Source organism: Entelurus aequoreus, linkage group LG14 (genome assembly GCF_033978785.1).
Source record: "Entelurus aequoreus isolate RoL-2023_Sb linkage group LG14, RoL_Eaeq_v1.1, whole genome shotgun sequence".
In the NCBI taxonomy this organism is placed as follows: Eukaryota; Metazoa; Chordata; class Actinopteri; order Syngnathiformes; family Syngnathidae; genus Entelurus; species Entelurus aequoreus.
Window position 1 is genome coordinate 40,870,989 of NC_084744.1, and position 26,177 is coordinate 40,897,165.

The 26,177-nt window shown below is 39.6% G+C and overlaps 1 pseudogene; it reads left to right on the top strand.

Annotated features, from left to right (window-relative positions):
* The window catches only part of LOC133664898 (rap guanine nucleotide exchange factor 4-like), a 134,154-nt pseudogene that overhangs the window by 86,425 nt on the left and 21,552 nt on the right, over nucleotides 1–26,177 (top strand).

Genomic DNA, 26,177 nt, shown 5'->3' on the forward strand with positions numbered 1-26,177 from the left:
GGTGTTTGTTTGAAGTAGGCTTGAATATAAACATGATGCCTGTCATGTCCTCCATCCTGTCCCACCTCACTGTTGTCGTCCTTTCCTGGCTGCATGACACTCCAGCAAATTTATGGTCTCGCAGAGGAAATGTACTAAACAAAAATATGAATGCAACGCCTTTGTTTTTGCTCCCATTTTTCGTGAGTTGAACTCAAATATCTAAAACTTTTATATACACAAAATACTTACTTCTCTCAAATAATCTTCACAAATCTGTCTAAATCTGTGTTAGTGAGCATTTCTTCATTGCCAAAAAAATCCACCCCACCTCACAGGTGTGGCATATCAAGATGCTGATTAAACAGCATGATTATTGCACAGGTGTGCCTTAGGTAGCCCACAATAAAAGACCACTCTGAAATGGGCAGTTTTGCTTCTTTGAGGATCTGGTGGGCGGGGCGCAGAAAAGCAGTCAGTATCTGGTGTGGCCACCATTTGCCTCACACAGTGCAACACATCTCCTTTGGATAGAGTTGATCAGGTTGTTGATTGTGGCCTGTGGAATGTCGGTCCACTTCTCTTCAATGGCTGTGCCAAGTTGCTGGATATTGGCAGGAACTGGAACACGCTGTCGTGTACGCCGATCAATAGCATCTCAAACATGCTCAAAGGGTGACATGCTGGCCATGCAAGAACTGGGATGTTTTCAGCTTCCAGGAATTGGGTATAGATCCTTGCAATATGGGGCCGTGCATTGTCATGCTGCAACATAGGTGATGGCACAGCAATTGACCTCAGGATCTCGTCACAGTATCTCTGTGCAATTAAAATGCCATCAATAAAATGCTCTTGCGTTCGTTGTTCATAACCTACGCCTACCCATACCGTAACCCCACCCCTATTATGGGCCACTCAACTTACAACGTTGACATCAGCAAACCGCTCTCCCACACAACGCCACACAGGCTGCCTGCCATCTGCCCTGAACAGTTAAAACCAGAATTAATCCGTGAAGAGAACACTTCTCCGCCATTGAATGTGAGCATTTTCACACTCAAGTCGGTTACGATGACAAACTGCAGTCAGGTCGAGACCCCGATGAGGACGACGAGCATGCAGATGAGCTTCCTTGAGACGATTTCTCACAGTTTGTGCAGAAATTCTTGTGAGGCCGGTTGGATGTACTACCAAATTCTCTGAAACGGCTTATGGTAGAGAAATGAACATTCAATTGACGGGCAACAGCTCTGGTGGACATTCCTGCAGTCAGCATGCCAACTGCACGCTCCCTCAAAACTTGTGACATCTGTAGCATTGTGTTGTGTGATAAAACTGCACATTTCAGAGTGGCCTTTTATTGTGGGCAGCCTAAGGCACACCTGTGTAATAATCATGCTGTTTAATCAGCATCTTGATCTGCCACACCTGTGAGGTGGGATGGATTATCTTGAGTTTGAGTTTATTTCGAACATGCAAGCATACAACATGATACATCACACATGCAAGCATACAACATGATGCATCACAATTTCCAGTTTCTCTTTTCAACATGTTGGAAAAGGAGTAGGAAGAAGCAGAGTTTATTTAATCCTACCCCTTTTTCTTTACATAGCAGTTGCTAAAACTTTTCACAATATACTCCATAAGTAATCACAATAAAAATAAAGAAAGAAAGAAATAACACTCAGTGAAGTAAGTTATATTTCATATGGTGAGATGAGTAAGATTATTTTGAAAATAAATGGATGGATGAAATACATTCAGAATGTTTATCATGGTTCTTCTTCTTTGTACTTTGTAAACACTTTAAGTTTGAAGAGTTTCTTGAAGTGGATCATATTAGTACATTGTTTCTTGACAAAGAAGAAATGCTCACTAACACAGATTTAGACAGACTTGTGAACAATATTTGAGAGGAATAGGCCTTTTGTGTATATAATAAAAGTCTTTTGAGTTCAACTCATGAAAAATGGGAGCAAAAACAAAAGTGTGGCGTTTATATTTTTGTTCAGTGGAGTTGGACCACCACAGGGGTCTTATGCAAGAAATCTCGTACTTGGTCTCCACTCTATCTACTCCAGAGGATAAATAGGTCTATAAACTAGGAATAACCGAATAGCAACACCAGGCTTCTGTGGCCACTGATGATGAATAAGTGATGACACGTTCAGATGAATGCAGAGGTGTCAGTGCCTATTGAAGCATACACAATGCCTTTCAAATGTCACAGCCCTGCAACAAAACACATCTGTTCAAATCTATATCTACATCCTATTATGAAAACATAGAAGCTTATACTGTAGAAAGACAAATTGTCATATGTGATGTATTTGTTTTTTTAAATGTAATCTCCTTTTGCAGAAGTCATTGATTGACTGTCCAGCCAAAGCCAACAATCCCTGGATCTCCCAGGTAGTAAAAACAACCCTTTGTGGTTAACTAGTGTATGAAACGTTTTTGTTCCATGCTGACAGTTTGTTGAAACTTTTTTATTTTAACTCCACTGTTCAGGTACCCTCTGAAAAGATCTTGCAGGCAGGCAAGATTCTCCGCAACGCCATCCTCTCTAGATCCCCCCATATGATCCGAGATAGAAAGTACCATCTGAAGACATACAGGTTAATGCAACACAATATTTAGAAAGAAAGCGGACTATTTGGTGGAAGGCTAATATGTTTTTTAGAGGGCTTTATATGGGGAATAAATGAATCCCCATTGCCTGCTTTGTTAGTCGCCTACTGTTTGTCAGGCTGTGGCCACGACAGGAAGGTGAATGAATCCCAGGATGCACAGACAAGGCAAGAATTAACTCTCTATTTATTACACTGGGGCCTGATCTGCTAAAGTGTTTCGTGTACTAAAACACGTGCAAACTTGATATCACACGCAAAGCTGATCTACTAAACTTGTGCTCAGAGGATTGAGTCCCCTTACTGAGCAGAATGAGTAGCACAATCCATTTAGCGTGTCTGTCTTCATGAATATGTGGAAAATATGCTGATCGCCCACAATACTGGGAGGAGAAGATGCAAATGTAATCATTCAGCACGCGCAATGTGATTTATCAAGGCGGATCACTGTTCTGCGGCCGCTATTTTGCATCTTTATCCAGCACGTCTGAAAGTATGTGCAAACTAACACATTACACACAAAAAATAGGTGCTCCTGCTGCAAGGACAGACTTTGTTTAAATATGTTGACACGTGTGTGTGTCAACATATTTGGACTGCCAGAAATAAGAAATATTAGACATATCGTCCCTTCAGCAATATCATTTTATGATTGTATAGCAGCAAAATTAGTTAAGGGGTAAAACAATAGAATTAATGTGTTTTGCGTCTGCTGGCGTTTTATTTTTAAAAAAAAATTTTCATTAAGAAAATATATTATTATAATGTATGTTCTGTGTGAAAAGACAACTTTCAATATGCATTTTCTTGTGTTTGGATTATTCCAGACGCATGAATGCATGGCAGTTGTGATGGTGAACCGCCTCCCTGCAGCGCTTCAGCGCACTAAAAATAGTTTCTGTTGTCTATACGTTGCGATTCCATATTGCTGAAAAGGTGGTACCGATTATAGCAGACCTGTGCAAAATAGGGCCCGCGGGCCGCATGTGGCCCATTAAAGGCCTACTGAAACCCACTACTACCGACCACGCAGTCTGATAGTTTGTACATCAATGACGAAATCTTAACATTGCAACACATGCCAATATTTATAAAGTGCAATTTTAAATTTCCCGGAAAACTTCCGGTTGAAAACGTCTATGTATGATGACGTATGCGCGTGACGTCAATGGTTGAAGCGGAAGTATTGGGACACATTGTATCCCAATACAAACAGCTCTGTTTTCATCGCAAAATTCCACAGTATTCTGGACATCTGTGTTGGTGAATCTTTTGCAATTTGTTTAATGAACAATGGAGACTGCAAAGAAGAAAGCTGTAGGTGGGATCGGTGTATTAGCGGCTGGCTGCAGCAACACAACCAGGAGGACTTTGACTTGGATAGCAGACGCGCTATCCGACGCTAGCCGCCGACCGCATCGATGATCGGGTGAAGTCCTTCGTCGCCTCGTCGATCGCTGGAACGCAGGTGAGCACGGGTGTTGATGAGCAGATGAGGTCTGGCGTAGGTGGATAGCTAATGTTTTTAGCATAGCTCTGTCGAGGTCCCGTAGCTAAGTTAGCTTTAATGGTGTCGTTAGCAACAGCATTGCTAGGCTTTGCCAGGCGGTACAGCATTAACTGTGTGGTTACAGGTCCAGTGTTTGGTTCTGTGTCTCCTGATAGTAGTATTGTTGATCTTCTGTCTATCCTTCCAGTCAGGGGCTTATTTCTTTTGTTTCTATCTGCATTTAAGCACGATGCTATCACGTTAGCTCCGTAGCTAAAGTGCTTCGCCGATGTATTGTCGTGGAGATAAAAGTCACTTTAAATGTCCATTTCGCGTTCTCGACTCTCATTTTCAAGAGGATATAGTATCCGAGGTGGTTTAAAATACAAATCCGTGATCCACAATAGAAAATAGAGAAAGTGAGGAATCCAATGAGCCCTTGTACCTAAGTTACGGTCAGAGCGAAAAAAGATACGTCCTGCACTGCACTCTAATCCTTCACTCTCACGTTCCTCATCCACAAATCTTTCATCCTCGCTCAAATTAATGGGGTAATCGTCGCTTTCTCGGTCCGAATCGCTCTCGCTGCTGGTGTAAACAATGGGGAAATGTGAGGAGCCCTTCAACCTGCGACGTCACGCTACTTCCGGTACAGGCAAGGCTTTTTTTTTATCAGCGACCAAAAGTTGCAAACTTTATCGTCGATGTTCTCTACTAAATCCTTTCAGCAAAAATATGGCAATATCGCGAAATGATCAAATATGACACATAGAATGGATCTGCTATCCCCGTTTAAATAAGAACATTTCATTTCAGTAGGCCTTTAAGATCTTAAATCTGGCCCGCCGGCCATAATTTTTTTAAACCTCAAAAGTGTATTTGCCATTATGATGTGCAGTGATGTTTTTAAATGACCGTAAGTCTTGAAATATAGAAAGTAATTCAATGGTTGAAATCTGCACTTTTGAGTGTTCTAGGAGTTATTAGGGTCATCTAGGTCACAGCAGCTCAGACCAGGAACAAAGCAGAGTGGGCGGGGCTTGTTTTCAGAGCAGCTAGCCCCAAACACATGTGTCAAGAACAGATGCGGAAGCACATTTTTACAGCAAATTTCTGCATAAATGTGATAATATATCATATTGAAGGTGTTTATTACACTTTGCATTCATATTTTGCTGTTTGTTACATTTTTGTTGTGTTTTGCTTGATTGTAAAATATACACAACTATAGAGGAGCTGGTCTGAGTAGTAAAAGATGTTCATATGTTGTTAATATTCAGTGTTTTATTGTTCATAGTTAATATTGTAAATCCCACTTTTTTATTTTCATGTACATTTTGGGTGTCCCATACAGTAAAGAAACTGTAAAATTCCATTCCGGTTTTTTTGAGGTGGTCTGTCATAACTTTTTTAGAACTCTATGGGAAATTGTGACTTTTGGTATTAGTGTTGCTGAAGAAAAGGGAGCAAACCCCCCCCCCAGACACATATTTTCTCTCAATGTGGCTGAATTACAAGGTCGCACAACATTGCACACAGGTTGGACAGCACAATAACATGAATGTGGAGGGCACATAATGCCAGTTGTACACGCAAAAACCTCATTTAAATATGGCGGTGTGCACCACTTTTTAAGTGTACATGCGGTCTTAGTAGATCACACTCAACGCACCCACGAGTAGTACCTGCCATTTTATAGTTTGCACACACTCTTTTGGCTCTGACTGTACAAAAATTTCAAACTACAGTGCAAATAACAAAAACAGTGTCACCAACGTTCCCTCTAAGGTGCGCACCTGCGCAATTGCGCACTGCTCATGCGTCCTCTGCGCACAGCAAATCTATGCCGTGCAAAAAATCAAATCGCACTCTAAACAAAATAAACAAATCGTTTGTTTTGTATGATTTTGCAATGCAACTGTGAGTAACAGGTGACGAAAGGCGGCCACAACAGATAAAACAATGTTTGTCAACACTTAAATTATTGTAACGTCTGTGGAGACACTTAAAGGAGGACAGGAATTCCATCGGTCCCTTTATTTAGCAAAATTTTTTGTCGGCCATAACCACACCAAAACAATGTGTAAAATACTTTTATCTAGCAAAACTGGTCGTTGTCTACCGTACAAACCAAGCCAAAAGCAACTCTTTGTCATCTATTATATCAACAGCAGCCGCTTGCTCTCTCTCTCTCACCTGCACCAACACATACACTATGGCAATTAGCCACTGGTGCGTTTATGGCCACACAAAAAGTTGGACAACTCCAACATTACACGTGAAGTGTAAATTTCTGGTCGTTTTACTATGACTCCTCAATCAGTGTGCTTATTCTACTGTCATTTGTTAAGAATGATATTGTTGGATATTAATCATGAATTGATGTTACAGGACTACATAATTGCTAATAAAAATATTTATTTTACAGACAGAAAGTTAATAAACACTTCATCTCATGCAACATGTAAAAGTTTGAAGGGGAACTAAATGTGATCTCTGAAAGGGGTACACAATCTTTCCAAAGCAGGACCCCACCCAGGCATAAAATACTATAGTGCATAGCTGATTAAAAAATTATATATATCTAAGTGGGCCAAATCACATATATTAGAAAATAATCTCTTGAAATTGACTAGTCACTTGATTATAATAATAAGACATTTAAATTTTTATGTCAGGTTTGAGCCAAATGTGCTGCTGGTTTGACCACAGTGTGCACGTCTGTATTCCACTGAATGCTCAGGGTGTTTGTGCGTTTGCTCACACACATGACAAATTAGAGGGAACATTGAGTGTCACTATTTATAACACACAGAAAAGGGAAAGATGTCTCTTCTTGTCTTAAATAAGGACCATGGATGTGGGCAATATTCCAAAAAGGTGCAATTTCCTTTAAATGCTTAAACGTAAGATTTATTTCTTATGGCAAAATACAATATAAGTTAATGATTACTGAACATAATGTTAATTGGGCAAACAATTAATGACGTCATGGCGGAGTGCAGGATTTAACATCTACTTGTTTACCAGGCAGTGTTGTGTGGGAATAGAGCTGGTGGACTGGTTGATGCAGCCGAGCTCATGTGTGCACTCTCGCCTTCAAGCTGTGGGAATGTGGCAGGTTCTGCTCGAGGAAGGCGTTCTCCACCACGGTGAGACTTGCATTTTCACGTAAGAATGACAATCTTGATTTTGAAGCGCATTGGAATGTAACCCAGTGGACCAGGAGATGAGCTTCCAAGACAAGTACTTTTTCTATCGCTTCCTGGACGATGAAGAGGACGAGCCTTCCGTGCCCAGCGAGGATGAGAGCCAAGAGGAGCTCCAGGACACCCTGCTCCTCCTCATGCAGATGGGGGCCTGACGCCTACATGAGGATGATCCTGAGGAAGCCGTAAGCCAAGTCACTTGGTTTTCTTGTATTCACATATCTTACTCTCCTACACATCATCTCTTTGCAGCCCAGCGGAGAGAACAGAAGATGATTTGGAGATCATTTATGAGGAATTGCTTCACATTAAGGCCTTAGCTCACCTTTCTACCACGGTAAGTCCTCTCCAATGCAATCACATTGTGCAATGAAAGGCCTAAATCAGCGGTGTCCAAAGTGCGGCCCGGGGCCATTTGCGGCCCACAGCTAATTGTTTACCGTCCGCCACACGTTCTGGAAATGCTATTGCAAAAAATAAAATGAACATTAAAAAAAGTGGAATGAGGTGAAATCTAACGAGAAAAAGTTGCAATGTTGACACAAAGCTGCCATGCAGGCTGTTTTTTTTCTTTTGTCTTTCTTTCTTTTTCTTTTTCTGCCATTGCTCAAAAAATTAAAAAAAAAAAAATCCATGTTATAATTAATTATTTTCAAAGCTCCAATTAGTACAAATATTTCACTTTAAAATGTTTTATGTGGTAAATATTGCATATATTGTGTAGTTGCCATATAAAAACAACGTTCTATTTGACAAAAAGCATAAAACAAACAAAATAATAGTTCAAACGTAAAATCGACAGATATAGCTGAAGTTGATCTCGTGACTTAAGTGTTGAAAGTAAAAAAAAAAGAAACTAATAAAAATGTATCACTTTATGAGTGGGGCACCTTTTGGATCCCAAATATATTTAGTGGTATTTTATTTATCTTTTCACTGTGATTACTCAAAAATATTAAATAATTAAAATCAATGGTGTCCTGCATTATTGATCTTTTAGGGCTCTAATTACTAAATACTGCATATTTCAGTTTTACTATAAAAAAACAAAGTTGTTTTTGACAGAAAAGCCATAAAACTTTTTTTATTTTTTTAAGTTGATATAGATATTTACTGTAAGCGTTAAATAAAAAATTATAATAAAAATTAGACTTATTTTTAAGCATTTTAATAACTGAGACCCTTTATGGTCCCCGGACCTCTAACGGTCAAATCATAAAAAAAATGCCATATATTTTGTTATGGTTTGAAAATGAAAAATATCAAAATGGCCCCCACATGCTTTAATTATTCCGTGTGAGCGGCCTTCAGTGGAAAAAGTTTGGACACCCCTGGCCTAAATACTAATACTTCTTGTTACCATTGACCAGGGTTGGTCTTAGATGTCAGGTTCAAACACTGATGACATCTATTAAACAGACAAGAAGCAAGGAATTAAACAGAGACAGGATTCAATTAGCTCAACGAGGCGAAACGTCTGGGCTGTACTCTTTGTATAGTCTTCCACCACGCTCTGGCAAGGGAATTCTACGCCACCTCTTTTATTTGGACTTTCCCTGATTACATAGCAACAGCTGTTTCTAAAGAACGGGGGTCGTAAACAGATATTGCCTTCGGTCACAAAACAGTTTACAAAAAGATGCCTGGAGCTTGGGCAGGTCCTGCTTTCTCTCTGCTTTGTAGATCTCGGGTCAAGATAAGATCTTCCTGTGGATCACAATAGATCAAAGAAACCGAACTCCTCCTGTCTCCTCCCATCCTACACAGTGGGGTTTTATAAGCCTTTTGCTTGGTAGGATCAAAGACAGCTTTTGTCCTCTCGCCGGGAACTCATGTTTGATTGATTGAGACTTTTATTAGTAGGTTGCACAGTGAAGTACATATTCCGTACAATTGACCACTAAATGGTAACACCCGAATAAGTTTTTCAACTTGTTTAAGTCGGGGTCCACTTAAATTGATTCATGATACAGATATATACTATCATATATACTATCATCATAATACAGTCATCACACAAGATAATCACATTGAATTATTTACATTATTTACAATCAGGGGTGTGGAGGGAGGGGGGGGGGTTGTGGGGGGGGGATATGGACATCAAGTAGTGGACATAGAGAGAGAGAGAGAGAGAGAGAGAGAGAGAGAGAGAGAGAGAGAGAGAGAGAGAGAGAGAGAGAGAGAGAGAGAGAGAGATCAGAAGGCATAAGAAAAAGAAAAAGTATCTGCATTTGATTGTTTACATTTGATTATTAGCAATCCGGGGAGGGTGTTAGTTTAGGGTTGTAGCTGCCTGGAGGTGAACTTTTATTGCGGTTTTGAAGGAGGATAGAGATGCCCTTTCTTTTATACCTGTTGGGAGCGCATTCAACATTGATGTGGCATAGAAAGAGAATGAGTTAAGACCTTTGTTAGTTCGGAATCTGGGTTTAACGTGGTTAGTGGAGCTCCCCCTGGTGTTGTGGTTATGGCGGTCATTTACGTTAAGGAAGTAGTTTGACATGTACTTCGGTATCAGGGAGGTGTAGCGGATTTTATAGACTAGGCTCAGTGCAAGTTGTTTAACTCTGTCCTCCACCTTGAGCCAGCCCACTTTAGAGAAGTGGGTAGGAGTGAGGTGGGATCTGGGGTGGAGGTGTAGAAGTAATCTGACTAGCTTGTTCTGAGATGTTTGGAGTTTAGATTTGAGGGTTTTGGAGGTGCTAGGGTACCAGGAGGTGCATGCGTAATCGAAAAAGGGTTGAACGAGAGTTCCCGCCAGAATCCTCATGGTGCTTTTGTTGACCAGAGAGGAGATTCTGTAGAGAAATCTCGTTCGTTGGTTGACCTTTTTGATTACCTTGGTTGCCATTTTATCACAGGAAAGGTTAGCCTCTAGAATGGAACCTAGGTAGGTGACCTCATCTTTCCTGGTGATGACACTGTCACCTACTTTTATGGTGAAGTGATTGACTCTCTTAAGTTTGATGTGGGACCCAAACAGGATGGATTCTGTTTTACCCAAGTGGATGGATAGCTTGTTGTCAGCGAGCCAGGTGCAAGTTCTACAGAGCTCAGCACTGAGGATTTTCTCCACCTGTGACTTGTCCTTGCCGGATACCAGCAGGGCAGAGTCATCCGCAAACAAAAACAATTCACAGTCGCATGCCGATGACATGTGAACAGAAAGTTTTGTGATGACTTACATACAATTATTCTGACATTAGATGTGGGCCACATGGGCAGTTGCATTCTCTACGGGGCGCTGCATGTGTGAAAAGGGGTCCCGCCCAGGGTGCCGTTGAAGCTAGAACCGCCGCTGCCATTGACAATGGTCTTAATGATCAGAGGCATGTATGTCACAACATTAGGTAAACCTACGCATTCCAGTGTTTCCTAAAGGACTGCAATCTCTTTGTGGCCGTGGGTTGCAGGGGATAGATGACATTTAAATTTGCATAATTGACAATACGAAGGTCCGTTCCCTGGGCTCGGGGTCTTTCTCTGTGGAGCTTGCATGTTCTCCCTGTGACTCCCTGGGTTCCCTCCGGGTACTCCGGCTTCCTCCCACCTCCAAAGACATGCACCTGGGGGATAGGTTGATTGACAACACTAAGTTGGCCCTAGTGTGTGAATGTGAGTGTGAATGTGGTTGTTGGCCCTGTGATGAGGTCCGAGTGCAGCTGGGACAGGCTCCAGAGACCCCGAGAGGGACAAGCGGTAGAAAATGTATGGATGGATAATTGACTTAGATTAGATTAATTAGATTTCTTTATTTGTACCTGCAGGTAAAGTTTGCTCGCAGTGAGAGACATTCATACAAAAAAATATGATAAATAAATACAAAACAGTATAATAGCTACATAAATCGTCATCATCCCCATCGTCATTCTATACTGCCTCATTAAGTGCATTTAGGGGCTACTCTCAAAGTGCATGGAATAAAGTAGGCAGGCCTGGGCAATTATTTTGATTTGGGGGGGCCACATTTAGAGAAAAAAAATGTGTCTGAGGGCCGGTATATCTGATTTTTAGAAACAATAATGCAAAACCTCACAATAATGTCTGATTGAATGCTAAAAACGTTATGAAAGACCGCCTTAAAAATTGAATGGAATTTAACGTTTTTTTACTGAATGAGACACCCAGAATGGCCATATTTAAGGGTAGCTCCACCCAAAGTGCGCTTCTTGGATGAAGGTGCTCAAAGAGTGGGAGAATCTACGAATCCATGCATACCTTTTTTTTCCACTTAAACACATGGGAGAATAAGGCCCAAAGTGAGCAAGTAACATAAACAGCAAAACAATACACAAAAGCCAAAAGCAGTGAAGTTGTCACATTGTGTAAATGGTAAATAAAAAGACAATACAATGATTTGCAAATCCTTTTCAACTTATATTCAATTGAATAGACTGCAAAGACAAGATATTTCATGTTTGAACTGGTAAACTTTATTTTTTGCAAATAATCATTAACTTAGAATTTAATGGCAGCAACACATTGCAAAAAAGTTGTCACAAGGGCATTTTTACCACTGTGTTACATGGCCTTTCCTTTTAACAACACTCAGTAAACGTTTGGGAACTGAGGAGACACATTTTTGAAGTGGAATTATTTCCCATTCTTGCTTGATGTACAGCTTAAGTTGTTCAACAGTCCGGGGGTCTCCGTTGTGGTATTTTAGGCTTCATAATGTGCCACACATTTTCAATGGGAGACAGGTCTGGACTACAGGCAGGCCAGTCTAGTACCCGCACTCTTTTACTATGAAGCCACGCTGTTGTAACACGTGGCTTGGCATTGTCTTGCTGAAATAAGCAGGGGCGTCCATAATAAGGTTGCTTGGATGGCAACATATGTTGCTCCAAAACCTGTATGTACCTTTCAGCATTAATGGCGCCTTCACAGATGTGTAAGTTACCCATGTCTTGGGCACTAATACACCCCCATACCATCACAGATGCTGCCTTTTACACTTTGCGCCTAGAACAATCCGGATGGTTCTTTTCCTCTTTGTTCCGGAGGACACGACATCCACAGTTTCCAAAAACAATTTGAAATGTGGACTGGTCAGACCACAGAACACTTTTCCACTTTGCATCAGTCCATCTTAGATGAGCTTGGGCCCAGCGAAGCCGGCGGCGTTTCTGGGTGTTGTTGATAAATGGCTTTCACTTTGCATAGTAGAGTTTTAACTTGCACTTACAGATGTAGCGACCAACTGTAGTTACTGACAGCGGTTTTCTGAAGTGTTTCTTTTTGATGCAGTATCGCCTGAGGGATCGAAGGTCACAGGCTTAGCTGCTTACGTGCAGTGATTTCTCCAGATTCTCTGAACCCTTTGATGATATTACGGACCGTAGATGGTGAAATCCTTAAATTCCTTGCAATTGCTGGTTGAGAAATGTTGTTCTTAAACTATTGGACAATTTGCTCAGGCATTTGTGGACAAAGTGGTGACCCTCGCCCCATCCTTGTTTGTGAATGACTGAGCATTTCATGGAAGCTGCTTTTATACCCAATCATGGCACCCACCTGTTCCCAATTAGCCTGTTCACCTGTGGGATGTTCCAAATAATTCTTTGATGAGCATTCCTCAACTTTCTCAATCTTTTTGGCCACTTGTGCCAGCTTTTTTTAAACATGTTGCAGGCATCAAATTCCAAATGAGCTAATATTTGCAAAAAAATTCGAACATTAAGTATCTTGTCTTTGCAGTCTATTCAATTGAATATAGGTTGAAAAGGATTTGCAAATCATTGTGACAAGCGGTAGGAAATGGATGGATGGATGTATTCTGTTTTTATTTACCCTTTACACAACGTGGCAACTTGACTGGTTTTGGGGTTTGTACAAAAAAAGAGGGCCCTGCTCGTTGAGGAGTGTGATACAAAAGTGTCCACGAGAAAAAAATTGGTAGATTTGTTGCAAATAGCTTTTTAGAATTCAGAGGGGTCTGAATATTGGCAAAATATAGGGGCCGCTACAAAAAAAAATGTATGGGAAACATTGCACTGTATTCTAATGAACTCCATATAAAAACTGCTTTAAGAACTGCACAGTGTGATTGTTTTCTTATTTATCATGAATGATTATGAACTTACCCTAAAATGTTATGACACTAAAAATTATTGTTAATAATAGTTTAGAAATATGTTGCACAGGTCAAGAGAGAACTGATGGGGGTGCTCATATTTGAGTCCCACGCCAAAGCAGGGACTCTGTGTAAGTAATGTCATATTATTCCAATTTGACACCGTACAAGTAACTCACGACTGTCTTATTTTCTTAATCATCTCAGTGTTCAGTCAAGGCGAGGAGGGTACATCGTGGTACATCATCCTGAAGGGCTCGGTCAACGTCGTCATTTATGGAAAAGTTGGTGTTTTTATCCGATTCTGCCGTGTCCTGGCTGCTAATCTGATGGGCACACTTGGCCCTGCAGGGCGTGGTCTGCACACTCCATGAGGGGGACGACTTTGGGAAGCTGGCGCTCGTCAATGATGCCCCCCGTGCGGCCTCCATTGTCCTAAGAGAGGACGACTGTCACTTCCTGAGAGTGAACAAGGACGACTTCAACAGGATTTTAAGGGTTTGTTTCTTTATCTTTTTATCGTTGCCCTCTGCTGGCAAAAACCTAGTAATGCAGCCATCAAATCCATATCCGCACACTTGACTTACTATGACATATTTTACGGATCCTATCACATGTTGTATGTTAATAGTAACAAACACCGTACAAACTACTCTATATGTTATTTACATTTTTATTAGAAAATTGTGTTTCAGAGAGTTTGGATCACAGCGATTTGTACAATGATCACCGCAATTGATTTTCTTTTCTGCCTTGAAATAAAAGTGCATGCACTGTAACTTGAGCTTTTTCCTTTTTTTTTGCTGTGAAGGATGTGGAGGCCAACACAGTGCGTCTTAAGGAGCATGGTCAGGATGTCCTGGTTTTAGAAAAGAGCCTCAGAAGCAGCCAATCCTCCATCCAGGGAGCTTCATCCTCCCATTACATGTAAATACTAATAATCATTTCATATTATCATAATGTTTCATCCAGGTGGGGATACAGCACACCTACAAATACATGTATTAATGTTCTTAAAGGCCTACTGAAACCCACTACTACCGACCACGCAATCTGATAGTTTATATATCAATGATGAAATCTTAACATTCCTACACATGCCAATACGGCCCGGTTAACTTATAAAGTGCAATTTTAAATTTCCCGGAGAACTTCCGGTTCAAAACGTCTGTGTATGATGACGTATGCGCGTGACGTCAATGGTGGAAACGGAAGTATTCGGACACATTGTATCCAATACAATCAGCTCTGTTTTCATCACAAAATTCCACAGTATTCTGGACATCTGTGTTGGTGAATCTTTTGCAATTTTTTTTAATGAACAATGGAGATTGCAAAGAAGAAAGCTGTAGGTGGGATCGGTGTATTAGCGGCTGGCTGCAGCAACACAACCAGGAGGACTTTGACTTGGATAGCAGACGTGCTATCCGACGCTAGCCGTCGACCGCATCGATGATCGGGTGAAGTCCTTCGTCGCGCCGTCGATCGCTGGAATACAGGTGAGCATGGGTGTTGATGAGCAGATGAGGGCTGGCGTAGGTGGAGCGCTAATGTTTTTATCATAGCTCTGACGAGGTCCCGTAGCTAAGTTAGCTTCAATGGCGTTGTTAGCAACAGCATTGCTAGGCTTCGACAGGCGGCACAGCATTAACCGTGTAGTTACAAGTCCAGTGTTTGGTTCGGTGTCTCCTGATAGTAGTATTGTTGATCTTCTGTCTATCCTTCCAGTCAGGGGCTTATTTCTTTTGTTTCTATCTGCATTTAAGCACGATGCTATCACGTTAGCTCCGTAGCTAAAGTGCTTCACCGATGTATTGTCGTGGGGATAAAAGTCACTGTGAATGTCCATTTCGCGTTCTCGACTCTCATTTTCAAGAGGATATAGTATCCGAGGTGGTTTAAAATACAAATCCGTGATCCACAATAGAAAAAGGAGAAAGTGTGGAATCCAATGAGCCCTTTTACCTAAGTTACGGTCAGAGCGAAAAAAGATATGTCCTGCAGTGCACTCTAGTCCTTCACTCTCACGTTCCTCATCCACTAATCTTTCATCCTCGCTCAAATTAATGGGGTAATCCTCGCTTTCTCGGTCCGAATCGCTCTCGCTGCTGGTGTAAACAATGGGGAAATGTGAGGAGCCCTTCAACCTGCGACGTCACGCTACTTCCGGTACAGGCAAGGCTTTTTTTATCAGCAATCAAAAGTTGCGAACTTTATCGTCGATGTTCTCTACTAAATCCTTTCAGCAAAAATATGGCAATATCGCGAAATGATCAAGTATGACACATAGAATGGATCTGCTATCCCCGTTTGAATAAAAACATTTCATTTCAGTAGGACTTTAAAGAGTAATGGATTGTTGCTGTTTCTTGTAAACGGCAGCTGAGGACGACGAGCGTGCAGAGACGAGACGATTTCTCAGTTTGTGCAGACATTCTTGTGAGGCCGGTTGGATGTACTGCCAAATTCTCTGAAATGGCTTATGGTAGAGAAATGCACATTCAATTTACGGGCAACAGCTCTGGCGGACGTTCCTGCAGTCAGCATGCCGACTGTATGCTCCCTCAAAACTCGTGACATCTGTGGCATTGTGCTGTGTGATAAAACTGCACAGGATCAATGTACAGCAGATCTTTGCGATTTAGCATTTGCGCCTCCCGCACATTTGCATATATTTTTTTATTAAGTATTTCTCATAGTCATCCCTCGCCACATCGCGCTTCAAGTATTGTTTCAACAAATCCTAGATTAAACTTTTTTTTTAAAGCATATTCTACGATGTTTTGGTCCTTAAGTATTTTCAAGCATGAAAATGGCTAAATGAAATAAAAATATCAATACAAGAGGGGAATTGACCACTAAAGGAGATCAATCAGAGCGCGCTGTTCAATGTCATGGCCATTAATTGGCTCAGCCTTAGTCAGCATTACTATAAAAGAGTGTAAAGATGACTAAAGGGTGTTCTTTCATGTCTAGAGGGCACTCGTAATGCTCAAAATTGTATTCAGAAGGTCACAAACAGTTTTTTTATGCTCTCGCGTTGACAATATTTGATTTATAATTAACGATTCCTACTTTGCGTAAGTTCATTTATCGATAGTGATTAACAAGGGAAGAATGTAGTTGATTTTTTTTTTCTTCTACAGACATAAGTAGTTTATCCGTCGTCTTATTTACCTTTACTGTTATGTAAAGAAAAGGGGTAGGATTAAATAAGCTCTGCTTCTTCCTACTCCTTTTCGAACATGTTGAAAAGATAAACTGGAAATTGTGATGTATCATGTTGTATGCTTGCATGTTCGAAATAAACTCAAACTCTAACTCTAAACTTACATTTTTTTAATTATGTAAATAATGTACATAATGTGTAAATAATACATGATGATACATAATAAAATGTACAGCATAATAAAACAATATACAGTAGGGGCGGTATAGCTCGGTTGGTAGAGTGGCCGTGTTAGCAACTTGAGGGTTCCAGGTTCGATCTCCGCTTCCGCCATCCTAGTCACTGCCGTTGTGTCCTTGGGCAAGACACTTTACCCACCTTCTCCCAGTGCCACCCACACTGGTTTAAATGTAACTTAGATATTGGGTTTCACTATGTAAAAGCGCTTTGAGTCACTAGAGAAAAGTCTATATAAATATAATTCACTTCACTTCACACTACAGTACAGCATACATGTATGACAGGGCTATTCAGCTGGCAGCCCAATGACACCGAACCGGCCCCCGAATTTGGTTCAAGTCTTACATTTGCCTTACAAATCTAACACTTTTGCAGCAAATTCCTAAAACCGCAGGACTATTTTTCCTCAAATGTGTAGTTCTGACTAAATAAATAGACCAAAAACAAATGTCCACTGCAGAAGATTCTCCAAATATGAATAATGGTAGTTAGAGATGTCCGATAATATCGGCCTGCCGATATTATTGGCCGATAAATGCTTTTAAAATATAATATCGGAAATTATCGGTATCGTTTTTTTTATTATCGGTATCGTTTTTTAATTTGTTTATTTATTTTTATTTTATTAAATCAACATTAAAAACACAAGATACAATTAGTGCACCAACCCAAAAAACCTCCCTCCCCCACTCACACTCTTTCGCACAAAAGGGTTGTTTCTCTCTGTTATTAATATTCTGGTTCCTACATTATATATCAATATACACTACCGTTCAAAAGTTTGGGGTCACATTGAAATGTCCTTATTTTTGAAGGAAAAGCACTGTACTTTTCAATGAAGATAACTTTAAACTAGTCTTAACTTTAAAGAAATGCACTCTATACATTGCTAATGTGGTATAAGATGCGACTTTAAGGTTTTACTACTTACTTATAAAATACTACACGGTCAAGCTCCTGCCTATCTTGCCGATTGTATTGTACCATATGTCCCGGCAAGAAATCTGCGTTCAAAGAACTCCGGCTTATTAGTGATTCCCAGAGCCCAAAAAAAGTCTGCGGGCTATAGAGCGTTTTCTATTCGGGCTCCAATACTATGGAATGCCCTCCCGGTAAAAGTTAGAGATGCTACCTCAGTAGAAGCATTTAAGTCTCATCTTAAAACTAATTTGTATAATCTAGCCTTTAAATAGACTCCCTTTTTAGACCAGTTGATCTGCCGTTTCTTTTCTTTTCTTTTCTACTCTGCTCCAAACCCGGGGTGGACCGCTAGCCTGTTCATCAGATGGGGACATCTCTACGCTGCTGACTCATCTCCACTTGGGATGGTTCCTGCTGGCCCCACCATGGACTGGACTTTTGCTGATGTGTTGGACTTTCACAATATTATGTCAGACCCACTCGACATCCATTGCTTTCGGTCTCCCCTAGAGGGGGGGGGGGGGGGGGGGGGGGGGGGGGGGTTACCCACATATGCAGTCCTCTCCAAGGTTTCTCATAGTCATTCACATTGACGTCCCACTGGGGTGAGTTTTCCTTGCCCGTATGTGGGCTCTGTACCGAGGATGTCGTTGTGGCTTGTACAGCCCTTTGAGACACTTGTGATTTAGGGCTATATAAATAAACATTGATTGATTGATTGATTGAAATGACTATTCTAGCTGCAAATGTCTGGTTTTTGGTGCAAAATCTACATAGGTGTATAGAGGCCCATTTCCAGCCACTATCACTCCAGTGTTCTAATGGTACAATGTGTTTGGTCATTGGCTCAGAAGGTTAAATGATGATTAGAAAACCCTTGTGCAATCATGTTCACACATCTGAAAACAGTTTAGCTCGTTACAGAAGCTACAAAACTGACCTTCCTTTGAGCAGATTGAGTTTCTGGAGCATCACATTTGTGGGGTCAATTAAACACTCAAAATGGCCAGAAAAAGAGAACTTTCATCTGAAACTCGACAGTCTATTCTTGTTCTTAGAAATGAAGGCTATTCCACAAAATTGTTTGGGTGACCCCAAACTTTTGAACGGTAGTGTATATCAATACAGTCTGCAAGGGATACAGTCCGTAAGCACACATGATTGTGCGTGCTGCTGGTCCACTAATAGTACTAACCTTTAACAGTTAATTTTACTCATTTTCATTAATTGCTAGTTTTTATGTAACTGTTTTTAAATTGTTTTACTTTCTTTTTTATTCAAGAAAATGTTTTTAATGTATTTATCTTATTTCATTTTATAATTTTTTTAAAAAAGGACCTTATCTTCACCATACCTGGTTGTCCAAATTAGGCATAATAATGTGTTAATTCCACGACTGTTTATATCGGTATCGGTTGATATCGGTATTGGTAATTAAGAGTTGGACAATATCGGAATATCGGATATCGGCAAAAAAGCCATTATCGGACATCTCTAATGGTAATAGGAGAAATCCGCCCCACTTTTCTTATCTTTCTCAAAATGTGGCCCCTCGAACAATTTTGTTGAATAGCCCTGATGTATGACGTAACGCAATGATGTCAGTGCAAGATGACATCACCCTGTGAGCATCTGGAAGCACGAGATTTTCCAGTCAATTTTGTTATAAGTTGGCCTCAAAATCTGCAACAAGGTGAACACAAGTTATTATATGATCATAAATTGCCATCTTCCTGAAAAAATTATTAAATGAAGGACACCTTGCAAGGCTAGTTGACCCAACTAAATATAACAAATACAAACTAACTATTGTAAGATAATGACAAGTACAAACAATGTCAATGCAAAAGTACCAATTTTAAATAGACTTGAGTTTGGTATCTGGTCTATTGATTGTCTTTCATTATTATCCATTAGTGCAGAGCTGGGCAAATAGTTTGACTTGGGGGCCACATTGACAGACAAAATGTGTCTGGGGGGCCAATGTGTATGTGTGTGTATAAATGATATGTACACATTTAGCTGTAAAAATCTGCCGTACAGTATGTTTGGGTCCCTTTTTTTTCAGGAACACTAATAAAAAAAACAAAAAACAATGTCCGATAGAATTCTAAGAAAGTTATGACAGACCACCTCAAAAAAACTAATGGAATTTTACAGTTTTTTACTAAACGGGACACCCAAAATATATGTTAAAATAAAGAAAGTGGGACTTACAATATTAACTATGAACAATAAAACACTGAATATTAACAACATATGAACATCGATCCTCGATAGACATATTTTAGTACTTTGCCTTCCGCCCGAATGCAGCTGAGATAGGCTCCAGCAGCCCCCCCGCGACCCCGAACGGGACAAGCGGTATAAAATGGATGGATGGATGCTTCCGCATCTGTTCCTGACACATGTGTTTGGGGCTGGCTGCTCTGTAAACAAACCCCGCCCACTCTGCTTTGTTCCTGGTCTGAGCTGCTGTGACCTAGATGACCCTAATAACTCCTAGAACACTCAAAAGTGCAGATTTCAACCATTGAAATACTTTCTATAGTTCAAGACTTACGCTCATTTAAATACATCACTGCACATCATAATGGCAAATACACTTTTGATGTTAAAGGTCTAAAAAAATGATGTAGAACGTCCGGCGGGCCAGATTGAAAATCTTAAGGGGCCGCATGTGGCCCTCGGGCCCTATTTTGCCTAGGTCTGCATTAGTGGTTAGTATCTATGAGGCATATTTAGGGTTTAAACCTGGATTGTGCTTCTATGCAATTTTAGCTTGTTGGCTTTCTTCGGAAAAGAGACAGAGAGGGTTCCGTCGCAGAATGTAATCTAATGATCACAACAGTCAATTTTATTGTTGATCCAAAATCGGAGGAGAATGCCAAGATAGCACGAGGGTATGGAGGGGGAGAAGCGAGTGGTGGGGGCCTTGCTGCAGCATCATAATCCAGGCTTTGTTAGTGGCCAACTTTTGTGACATTTTTACGGGCGTCTGAATTACTCACATTATGTGCGTGGATGGTCTCGTAAAGGGACTCCCGGGAATAGGGGGATCTATTCTATATTGATTACCGTATTTTCCAGACTATAAGGCACACTTAAAATCCTTTTTTTTCTTCTCAAAACTCGACAGTGCGCCTTATAACCCGGCGCGCCTAACGTACGGAATAATTCTGGTTTCGCTTACCGACCTCAAAGTTATTTTATTTGGTACATGGTGAAATGATAAGTGTGACCAGTAGATGGCAGTCACACATAAGAGATATGTGTAGACTGCAATATGACTCAAGTAAACAACACCAAAATTGTAAATGTTCCACTGAAATTATAGAACATTACACACGGCGCTCAAAAATCTATCAAAATGTTTTAGTAGGACTTTGGTAAGCTATGAAGCCACACCACTTGATGGATTGTACTGTGCTTCAACATAGGAGTATTATTATGGTGTGTGTATAAGGTAAGACATATTATCTGGCGTTTTGTTTTACAATATTATGCAAAAGCAACTTTTCTTACCTTCTGGTACCTGCTGATCTGTATTTGGGATCTGCATAAATCCTGAAAAATTGTGCGCGTCCGCCTTTGTAGTCCGTGGCGACGCCGTAGTCGATAAGCTTCTTCTTTTTCTCTATCTTCTTGTCATGTGACATTCATCCTCCATTGTTGCCATTTCTAATATAAAGTAGTACATGACTCCTTTCATACGCCCTATAATTTGGTGCGCCTTATATGTAGAATAGAATAGAATGGACTTTATTGTCATTATATATGCATATAACGAGATTAAGGACTCCAATTTAAGGTGCGGTAGTGGAAACAAATATGGAATAAAAATAATATTGCCAACTATATGTGTATATATATATATATATATATATATATATATATATATATATATATGTATATACCGTATTTTTCGGACTATAAATCGCAGTTTTTTTCATAGTTTGGGAGGGGGTGCAACTTATACTCAGGAGCGACTTATGTGTGAAATTATTAACACATTACCGTAAAATATCAAATAATATTATTTAGCTCATTCACGTAAGAAATTAGACGTATAAGATTTCATGGGATTTAGCGATTAGGAGTGACAGATTGTTTGGTAAACGTATAGCATGTTCTATATGTTATAGTTATTTGAATGACTCTTACCATAATACGTTACGTTAACATACCAGGCACGTTCTCAGTTGGTTATTTATGCCTCATATAACGTACACTTATTCAGACTGTTGTTCACTATTCTTTATTTATTTTAAATTGCCTTTCAAATGTCTATTCTTGCTGTTGGGTTTTATCAAATACATTTCCCCAAAAAATGCGATTTATACTCCAGTGCGACTTATATAGGTTTTTTTCCTTCTTTATTATGCATTTTCGGCCGGTGCGACTTATTCTCCGGAGCGACTTATACTCCGAAAAATACGGTATATATATATATATATATATATATATATATATATATATATATATATATATATATATATATATATATATATATATATATATACATATATATATATATATATATATATATATATACATATATATATATATATATATATATATATATATATATATATATATATATGTATATATATATATATATATATATATATATATATATATATATATATATGAAAAACAATCGGAAATGGACTATTCATCGGTGGTGCGTTTTATAATCCGGTGCGCCCTATGGTCCGAAAAATATGGTATATTTACACCTTTTAGTATGCGGCAATTTTATTATTGTTTTGCACTCTTTGGTTCAAGTTAAAATGTAGACATTTGCTGAGAGGTTTACTGCTGTAAAGTACAGAATCAAACATCCATCCATCCATTTTCTACCGCTTGTCCCTTTCGGGGTCGCGGGGGCGCTGGAGCCTATCCCAGCTGCAATCAAACATATTTTTTAATTACATTGAAGACAATTATAATTTTTGGCGATGAAATTATATCAGTATTTTCTTCATAAATCTTAAATGACCTTAAATGAGCTATAGAAGAAGAAGAATGATATTCAGGTATATAGTCTCATGAGTGCGATAAAAAACAAAATGCCAAATATACAGTAATTCTAACTTTGATCTCATTTTCTGAATTCCTAATGTAATGACTAGGAATAACAATTTAATCAACAGCTTCTTGCTGCATTCGATCAGTTGGAAATAGTGAAAGTTAACAATTGACCTCAGCTCCCTCATTTAATGTCAGGTATTCTTGTTCTTGTTCAGAAATAGAGAAATAACACCTTGAGGTCTGAAGAAGATTGGTACTGCACTCCTCTTCTAATATGAGTCATCAATACAAGGTGTTTTTTTTTACACTTGTGATATTGTGTTGTGTGACGAACAAGACAACTTCAAAATACCACAACACAATCCCAACGAAACCTTCAAGTGTCAACATTTTGTGCAGGGTCTCGCTTTAATCAACTCCTCTTGTCACACACAAGAGTCTGAAGGACATAACAGGACACATGAAACACCCTCTTATGATGTTGTTATCCACTAAGCAAGCTGGGTAGTGTTGCCACCCACACTTCACCTGGTCAAGATGTCTGCTCTGGCACCTGGATGAAGCAGATGCTCATTCACTTAAAGCGTTGTCTAATCATGCTTTGCTACGGTTGCTTGATGACCTTTGCGTCGCGTGTGCTTGTAGGTACAAGGTCATGGCGGGTACACCAGAGAAGATTCTGGAGCACCTGCTTGAGAGGATGCGAATGGATTCTCAGTTTTCAGAGTCAGGTACAGAAGAACAGAAGCGGCCTGTGTTCAATGTTGTTTTAATACATAAAACACACCCAACACTTTATCAGAAGGAAAACAATTGCGGACTATTCCTTGTTGTAGAGCAGGGGTGTCGAAGTCGTTTCACTGAGGGCCACATCGCCGAACCCTGCAATATGTGTACTATATTGAATTTTTGCATCTGTGATTTCACATCCTTACTTAATAAGTGGCCATTATATCATACCTTATAGTTGTTCAGCAAACATTTTAAGTTACGATTTGGTAATTAACATGAGCATCGATTGCATCATACCTTATAGCTCAGGGGTGTCCAAAGTGCGGCCCGGGGGCCATTTGCGGCCCACAGGTAATTTTTTAACGGCCCCACAGCACATTCTAAAAATACTATTAAAAAAAAAAAAACATAAAAAGTGGTATAAAAAAGAGCAAACAGGTGAAATGTAACAAGAACAAGTTGCAATGTTGTCTCTAATAACACAAAGCTGCCATGCAGGCTGTTTATTTCTTAAAAAAATAATTAATCAAAATCAATGTTATGAATTATTGACCTATTCAAGGCTTCAATTACGTCACATTAAATATTCCACTTTGAGATATTCTTTGGGGAAAATGCTGCATATTTTGTGTTTGCCATATAAAAAACTAAGCTGTTTTTTTTTTTTTTCAAAAGGGTCTAAAACGATCAAACAAAAAACATAAACAACAATACAACTTATAATTGATGGATAGATCTGAAGTTGATCTCGAGATTATTGTGTTAAAAGTAAACAGTTAAAAAAATATATAATTTATTTTTTAACACTTTAATGAGTAGGACCCTTTTGGAACCCCAATAATTTTTGTGTGATTTGTTCTTAAGTGTCATTGCTAAAAATAATAATAATAATGAATTAAAATCAATGTTGTTATGAGTTATTGACCTTTTTAAGGCTCCAATTATTATATAATTTTAAATAATCCACTTAAAAATTTTATTGGGTGAAAATATTACATATTTTGTGTTTTTTCCATAAAAAAACAGGGTTTTCTTTGACAAAAAGAGCATACAACTTAAATCTTTAATAACGTTATATTGACAGAAAGACCTCATGTTGATCTAGAGATTACTTGAATAATTATAAAAATAATAATACTGAATAATGACACATTTTTTATATTTTTTTGACCAAAACCCTTTAGGGTCCCCGGGATCAAGCCTGAGTGGAGGCCTAAATGTATATTTTTTTATACATATATTGTATTGGATTTTAAAATAAAAAATATCAAAATGGCCCCGGCTTGTTTTGATTTTTCAGTGTGCGGCCCTCAGTGGAAAAAGTTTGGACACCCCTGTTATAGCTGTTCAGCCTACATTCTAAGATACGGTTTGGTAATTAACATGAGTGGCGATTGCATTATACCTTATAGCTGTTGTACGTTGGCCTATGTCATGTTGTATGAATTTGGCGTATTCGGCTGCAAAATTGTCCAAAAAGAAGTTCACGTGCAAGTTTAACAACAAGACAAAGAGTCAAAGCAGCACTTCTCTGATATTGCTATAGTGCTGTCTCCAAATTGTCTCCACTCACTTTACATTCGGAAGGCCAATGGTTGCAGAAAGTACAAAGTGATTTAATACACTTTTAAGAAGAACCAAATGTTGAAACCGTGAGTCAGGATGGTGGGTGGAAAAGCTAAATGCCTGTGTCAGTCTCCCAGATAATAAACATGTTAAAGGCCTACTGAAAGCCACTACTACCGACCACGCAGTCTGATAGTTTATATATCAATGATGAAATCTTAACATTGAAACACATGCCAATACGGCCGGGTTAACTTATAAAGTGCAATTTTAAAATTCCCGCCACACTTCCGGTTGAAAAACTCCTTTGGATATGATTTATACGCGTGATGTCACAAAATCCACGGAAGTGGTTGGACCCCATCGAACCCGATACAGAAACCTCTTGTTTTCTTCGACAAAATTCCACAGTATTCTGGACATCTGTGTTGGTGAATCTTTTGCAATTTGTTTAATGAACAATGGAGGCTGCAAAGAAGAACGTTGTAGGTGGGATCGATCGGTGTATTAGCAGCTAAGTACAATACTTACAGCAACACAACAAGGACTACTTACTTAGCAGACGCCTAGCCGATGCTTGCCGCCAAACCCACGGATGAAGTCCTTCGTCGCGCCGTTGATCGCTGGAACGCAGGTGAGCACGGCTGTTGATGGGAAGATGAGGGCTGGCTGGCGTAGGTGGAGCGCTAATGTTTTTATCATAGTTCTGTGAGGTCCGGTTGCTAAGTTGCTAAATTAGCCTTAGCGTCGTTAGCAACAGCATTGTTAAGCCTTACCAGGCTGAGAATTTTTAACCGTGTAGTTACATGTACATGGTTTAATAGTATTGTTGATCTTCTGTCTATCCTTCCAGTCAGGGGTTTATTTCTTTTGTTTCTATCTTCATTTGAGAACGATGCTAGCACGTTAGCTCAGTAGCTAAGTGTGTCACCAATGTATTGTCGTGGAGATAAAAGTCACTTTAAATGTCCATTTCGCGTTCTCGACTCTCATTTTCAAGAGGATATAGTATCCGAGGTGGTTTAAAATACAAATCCGGGATCCACAATAGAAAAAGGAGAGAGTGTGGAATTCAATGAGCCAGCTTGTACCTAAGTTACGGTCAGAGCGAAAAAAGATACGTCCA